The sequence below is a fragment of the Diceros bicornis genome, unplaced genomic scaffold, assembly GCF_020826845.1.
Source record: "Diceros bicornis minor isolate mBicDic1 unplaced genomic scaffold, mDicBic1.mat.cur scaffold_416_ctg1, whole genome shotgun sequence".
NCBI lineage: Eukaryota > Metazoa > Chordata > Mammalia > Perissodactyla > Rhinocerotidae > Diceros > Diceros bicornis.
This window is the reverse complement of record NW_026691285.1, coordinates 102,321-109,371: the sequence shown is the minus strand read 5'-3', so window position 1 is coordinate 109,371 and position 7,051 is coordinate 102,321.

Here is a 7,051-nt window from a genome sequence, read left to right as displayed (position 1 = left end):
GGTGCTTTGTTATAGCAGCCCGAGCAGACTAAGACAGCAGGGCTCCATCATCAGAGAGAAAAGGAGATAGCTACATTCAGCTGCTCAGGTTGGGTTCTGAACAATTCCAGGGGGGAGGGGCACTGACAAACATTATAATGTGGAAGTCAACCCTTGGAGTTGTGAACTGTAGTAACCCTGTCGTACTCCCACTCCCAGTTCTGTTTTGAACCCACTAATAAATATGGAGACTGATTTTGTTGTTATAAGAGTAAGAATTGCGGAGGAGAGTCTGAAAAGGGCACAGGAGAAACAGGAACAATGGTTATAATATCATAACATTAATATCGTCATAATACTATCAGGAAACATTCACATCATGCTGCTATGTGCTAGGTAACCCTCCAAGCACTTTACTAACATTCACTTATTTATTTCTCACAACAACAGCCCTATGAGGTAGGTACCATCATCCCCATTTTACAGATGAGGAAATTGAGGCAGAGATAAGTTACCCAACATCATGTGTCTGGTAAATAGCAAAGCCAGGATTTGAATCTGGGCAGTTTGGCTTCAGAACTGCTCTTAACCCCTCCACTGTATGGGTTCCTGGAATGAGGGCAGTGTGGAGCCCTCCCCAGCTGAGCCCCTGCTTAGATTTCAGCTTCCAGGGTCAGGGCAAAGGCAGAAGCTGAAGAAACTGATTTCATGAGAGTGTTTGAGAGATGATAAGCACAAGCACAGCTCCTTGGGGCCCAGATGACAAGGCCCAGAGCTGAGCAGGAACACAGTCCCTTCTACCCTTTACCCCTTTCATCCCCCGTCTTCACCCTGCTGCCCTGGCCTTGATGCAGAGCCCAGAACCACTGTGGCATCCAAACAACAGGGGATTTGGAGAACACCCAGAGGCCACTCTTTGGCCTGGTATTGATATGTCATGATGGGAGGAATGGTGGGGAGGATCTGTCAAACATGTTCAAAGGTGGCAGGCGTGCATAAACGGGAGTTGGGTCAGGACCAGGCTGGAAGAATGATGGGTGGGCTGCAGTAATGAAAGACAGGTCTGTGGGCCCCTGTGAGACCCCACCTCCGGAGCCTGCCAGAAACAGTGGAGACTGTGGGGGGTGGCCTGAGGCCCTGCAGTGAGCATGGGGGGACTCAGAGCCTGAATCATTTAGGCATACCAATAAACGCAAACGTGACCTCATTCATGCGCATAGGTTCTTCAGCTCTGGGACACATCATGCCACAGACAGGAACTCACTTAATTCTTACATCAACCCATTTTACAGATGAAGAAACCAAGGGTCAGAGAAGCTGATTGCCTGAAGCCATTCAGCCATTAGGGAGCAGAGTCTGGCAGACCTCAGGGCTGTCCACATCTCCGGCTGCCCCCACAAGTGCCAGCCCTCCTGAGAGAACTCCCTATGTCCCCAAGGATACCTCCTACTGGGGACCAGGTTATCCAGGTCTCCTGCAGCCTGGCAGAGGTCTGCCTACCCGGGAGAGCCTCTGCCTCACCCGCCCACCCGTGTGCTAGGGACAAAAGGGGGAGTTTATGTGCAATCTGCCCCACTCTCCAGAAAGCACTTAGGTTTACGATGTGCATGAAATTGATCGCCAGTTGGCGCAGCCCCCGCTCACTCAGTGCCAGCCCAGAGCTGGCAGGAGGCTGCCCCCCCACCCCCGCTTTCAAGGAGCATCAAAGCCGCCTGCCAAGGCCCCTCGTGAGGGTCCTTCTCCACTAACAAGTGCAGAGTGGAGGAGGGAGCTCTGTCCCAAGGACTTTCCACAGCACACACACCCCCACCCCACGAGAGTTAAATAGCTCTGTGTTTTCTGCCAGTTCCAGCCTCTTCTGCTTCCCCTCTAACAAGCTGATGCTTTCAAAGGCCCAGCTAATTGGTGTTTGTGCCTCGCACACCACGACACTTTGATAGTCACTTAGGACGTGGGGCCATCCATCACACCTACGGTACAAGAGGTTGCTCACCTAACTGCACCAGGGTGCCTGGGCCCGTGTGACCCCGTGCCTGTGTGTGCCTGTGAGAGTACCCGTGTGCTTTGCTTCATATGTGGAGGACATGCATCTACACAGGCACACATATGTGCACATGTGTGTCTAAATGCTCCTTTGAAGATATTTCTTGTGTACCTATGTGTTTGCATGTCAGTGCATGTGCACGGGTGACACTACCATCTGTGCACCCGGGGGTGTGCATTTGTGTGCGCGCACTTTCCTGGGTGAGTGTGTTTGTGTGCAAATGTGAACTCGCGTGTGTTTATGCATGCTCTCGTGTGCCTTGCATGTTTGTGTGTGGACATCTGCTTGCAGGCGGGCACGTACATGTGAATTTTCGCAAGTCTACTAATAAGGTACATGTTCCCGTCCGAGTGCATCTCTGGGTGCCGGGGTTTGTATGCCTAAGCGCAGGGGAGGGCAGACGTGTGTTTGTGTGCATGCAGGTGGGACGTGGAGATGAGAAACTCTCTGGTTGGGGATGTATGTGTATGTGGCATGCATGTCCCTGGGCATTTGTGTATGACACGTGGAGGAAAGGTGTAGCATAATAGTCAAGGGCCCATAGACTTTGGTTTTGAGGTCTGGATCTGCCATTTTCTAGCTGTGTGACTTTGGGATAATCACTTAACCTCTCTAATCATCAATTTTCTCATCTGTAAAATGGAGATAATAAAAGTATCTACCTCACATTGTTGCGTGGATCAATGGGATGGCACATTCAAAGGGCTGGCAGGGATGTGCAAGATGCAGGGGTGTGTGCCTATGTGCAGGGGCGGGCCCTTCCCACCCTCCCAACCCCTCCCTCCCCCCGGGGAACACCCACAGCACAGACACTTTTCCCCGCCCTCAACATGGAGCTAGCTGCCTGGGAGAGACCTGTGGGCACCTGGGGAGAGAACTGGTCAGGCCCGGGTCACACAGTAACAGCTACAACCTCGGAGATCTTTGTTGCATCTGAAGTGAGTTCACACTTTTATTACCTCCCTTTGACAGGTGGGAAACTGAGGTGCAGAAGTAGATGCCAGTTGGTGGCAGAGCAGGAACTTGCTGACAGAGGACACAGCCTACAACCAGGCTGTGGGAAGCCAGGCCGCCCCTCTACTCTTGAGGATGGAGTAATGCTCACCTTGGCACCTCGTGCACAAATGCACAAACCTGGAGCAAAGGCGATTCCTCGCCTGTCCCTGGCCTAGGGTGCTTGCCTCGGGGGAGGGTCCCTGATGGGGACTCCAGGCTGAATACGGACAACCTCTAAGGATCCCAGCCCTGTCCCCTCTGTGAACACAGCTTTAGTCTAACCCTCCCCTTTACTCAGAGAAACTGAGGCCCAGAGAGGGAAGGGAGCTTGCTCTAGGCCATAGGACAGAAAAAGCTAGAACAGAGGGCCCAGGCACCAGACCATGACTCTCACCCCCTTGCTCTCCTCATTCGCCACACTGCCACTTAAGTGGCACTGACCAGGTTGGTGAATCGTGGGGCAGAGGCTGGGTCCTCCCCATGGGCAGGTCTTAGAGCCTTCAAGCCCACCTGGTGGTCAGCCTGAAGTGTCCATTGCGTCCCCATTTGGGGGTACATGACCTCTAGACCTGGGCTCCTGGTCTGCCCCCACCTAAGACTGCAACCAGTATGCATTACTTTTATTTCCTTCCTATTTTGCAGGGTAATTTTTCATGTTACTTTTTTAATTTCAAAAGAATTAAAACTTTAAAAATCACAACCAGCAGCAGCATTGCAACCTTGCCAATTGACACTGCCACTATCATCAGTACCATCATCCCCCAGAGTCATCACCAATGCCAGCCGCAGGGTATGACTGTGCCCCCACTGCCAATGCCCACCCCTTAAGCTGTCGTTACACCCTCACCCTTAAAAAATGTCTCCTACGTGGCCCCAGAATCAAGCAGAAATGGTCTTCCTCCAGCATTTGCATTTCATTTCTCCTCCCACCCCCAAGCTCATTCCAGGGTCATATGACCTGATGCCCTCCCCGCTCCCAAGGGCCCCTGGCCTAGCCTGTCCTGCAGAGACTGTGGGCTGGGCTCTGGCCCTGAAGTCCTCGCTGGGGGCTGGCAGCCAGCAAGGGAGCCGGGAGGGCAAGCGGCCCCCTCCTCAGCCTGGCACTCCACCCACCCAGCCGGCCGCCCGTCTGCCTTCCTGAGCTCATTATCTGCAGGTCACCGTTCAGCAGGAAAGACAAGGCGTGGGTTCTGCGGGCGTTCATTAGCCGTGAGAGGAACAGTGTGTGTGAAATTAGCAGTCACCTGAGGCCCTCGATAATTTCATAATTAGGAGGCCTAATGGCCCCAGCTCTGGATGCCAAATGACTTAACCCCTTGCCTGCTGGGCGCCAAACCCCTAGCCCAAGGCTGCAGGGGAGGGCATGCAGTAGCCCCCTGCTCCAGTCCCTCCCTATGGCCCAATCACGCTCATTTCTGCCACCCCAGCACCCAGCACCAGGGCTGGCACAGAGGGGTGGCATGTAAAGTTTATGGAGTGAATGAGTGAATGAATGAATGAACGAACCTGTATCCAAATGGGGAGAGTTTCAGCCCCCGCTGCAGGTGCTCAGGGAGGAACGACTCTCCATCTGTGTGCGTAGGTGTGTGGCTGTGTGCATGCCTGTGTGTGTGTGTGTGTGCACGCGCGAGCTTGAGGGCACACACATGTGGATCTGTGATGTCTGCTTCTAAGAACCTTGCATGTGTCCATGTCCATGCTCACATCTGTGATACTCATTCTCCTACCTCCTGTCTGGAAAGAGAGGGAGCTCTGCGATGGGGCCCCAAGAGCCTCCCTTGATGCCAGCCTCTTCCGGCATCACCTGAATAACAGTAGCTCCAGAGTTTCTCTATCGGGGCACACTTAAGGGATAAAGGGGGCCAAGGAGTTTCCCTTGAACCTGCATTTGCTTAGCAAGTGCACGTTTTTTAGACTGAATGTTTATTTGGGGGGCTGGTGCTATTAATGGGGGGCAAAAGTCACAGCCTTTAGCATAGGGGGAGCTGGTATGACAGCCTCCAGAAACCAGCCCATCCCCCGTCACTCTCAGCCTGCTCCCCCTCCTCCCAACCTTCCCCTAGTCCTGAAGAGGTGAAGGCCGAGGGGAGGGGTGGGGTACACCGGGCTCCAGGCCTGTGTAGGCCTTCCCCAATCTGGGACAATTGGTTCTGAGCCTCCTGCGACCCTGCCTCCTTCCCCTAATTGTAGAGCAGATGTGGAGAGGTGCGTGGGGTGAGAAGGGAGGAGCATGAAGAAATGGGCGAAGAGGAGGTATGAGGAGAACAAGAAAGGAATAGAGAGAGGGAACAGGAGGGGAAGTGGGAAGAAAGGAAAGGAAGAAAGAATGGGAAGTCCCAAGGAGGTGAGAGAGAAGAGGGGAGGGGAGGAGAGGCAAGGAGGCTGAGAGCATTATCAGCACTTAAAAAGCCAGCAGCTCTGTTCTTCTTTGGCACAAATAATAGCTTTTTATGAATAAATCATGTGTCAGACGCCTCCCAGGGAGTGGGCGTGGAGGGGGGCTCGTCTGCTGGGCTCAAGGCTGGTGGGGAAGGGCCAGTCGCAGACCCCCAGCTGCAGGGGTGTTGCCCCCTTTCTCCCGATGGGGCTCAGCAGGACAGAAGCTCTCTCTAGAATTACCACTGGCCTGAGCCGGGCAGAGCTCAGTCGTTACTCTGAGGTGGTTTCACTGCTCCCTGCTCATAAGCCTGGCCACATCCCAGGGTTGGGAGTGTCCCTCTGCTCCCCTCCTCTTCCTCCGCAGAGCAGCCCAGAAGACACTCCTGGCAGGGGAACACCAGCTCTGGTGCACCCGGAGAGACGTGTGCGCCAAGAAAGGCAGACACACCCAGAGAGGAAGGCATGCAGCACACACAACTCACACAAGCATGGACTCCACAGCCCCGGGCACACATGTGAGCCTACTCAGAGATGGATACACTGTCATTCTCAATAGACACACACACACACACACACACACGCTCAGGCATGTGCGTACTCAGACAGGGAGGCTCCAACCATCACTCAGCCTGCCCCCCTCCCAGCACACTCACACACACACACACAGGCCCACACAGGCAGAGGCACATGGGGCTACATGGACACACACAGACCTGCACATGCACACCAGCAGCCCACCCTCGGTCAGCCTAGGGTGGGGGCAGCTTTGCAGCCCATATGGAGCCCAGACCCAGCTGGACCATCCGGAGTCTGATTGTGGGGTGGGGCTGGGGCATCTGTCCCAGGGGAGGATCTGTCAGCCTCTCTGTGCTCCCCACCCGGCAGGGACAGCTACCACACCCCACAGTGAGGTCTCGCCCTCCACCTTTAAGTCCTGTACATGTCCTGCTGGCTCAGAGCTCGTTTGCTCTTGTGGTCACAGCCACCTCCCCAGAGGCATTGGAGGCTGCAGGAGAGCCTGGGCATTGGAGGTCCACAGTGCGGGCAGGAACCCGGCTCTGCTCCCTGCCAGCTGTGTGACCTCAGAGAATAATTCCAATCTTATTTGCTCTTCAAAACAAATCTGAGACAGGTGCTACTGTCCCATCTCCCAGAACAAGAAAGTGAGGCTCTGCGGGTAAGAGCACTGGGCATTCCTTTCTAGGACCATGCTCTTTGCACAGATTCTAGGAGCTCACAGTGTCCTGGTTTTCCTTCTCCTCAGTCCGGCGGCTCCCTCTCAACCAGTGGGTTCCTCTTCCTGTGCCAAGGTGTGCTAAGGTATCCATGCAATCAGACCTGGATCCCCTGTTCTTCCCATTCTGCACCACCCCCAGGCCACTCCCAACACCTCCATGACAGCCTCTGTGCCCTTGGTTCTCTGAGCCTCTCCAGCCCAGACACCTTCCTGGGCTTCTGACCTCACTACCCAGGGGGACATCTCCAGGCTACCATGTCGGCCAATGCCAGGGCCAATGCCATTCACACAATATACATGCTCCTGAACACCCCTCCCACATCCCACTGGTTCCCGTAGTACCCAACTCAAATTGAGCCTGTCTGAGGCTGAACGCACCAGCTTCCCCGGGGCTCCTCCTGCTGGGATGTTCCCCA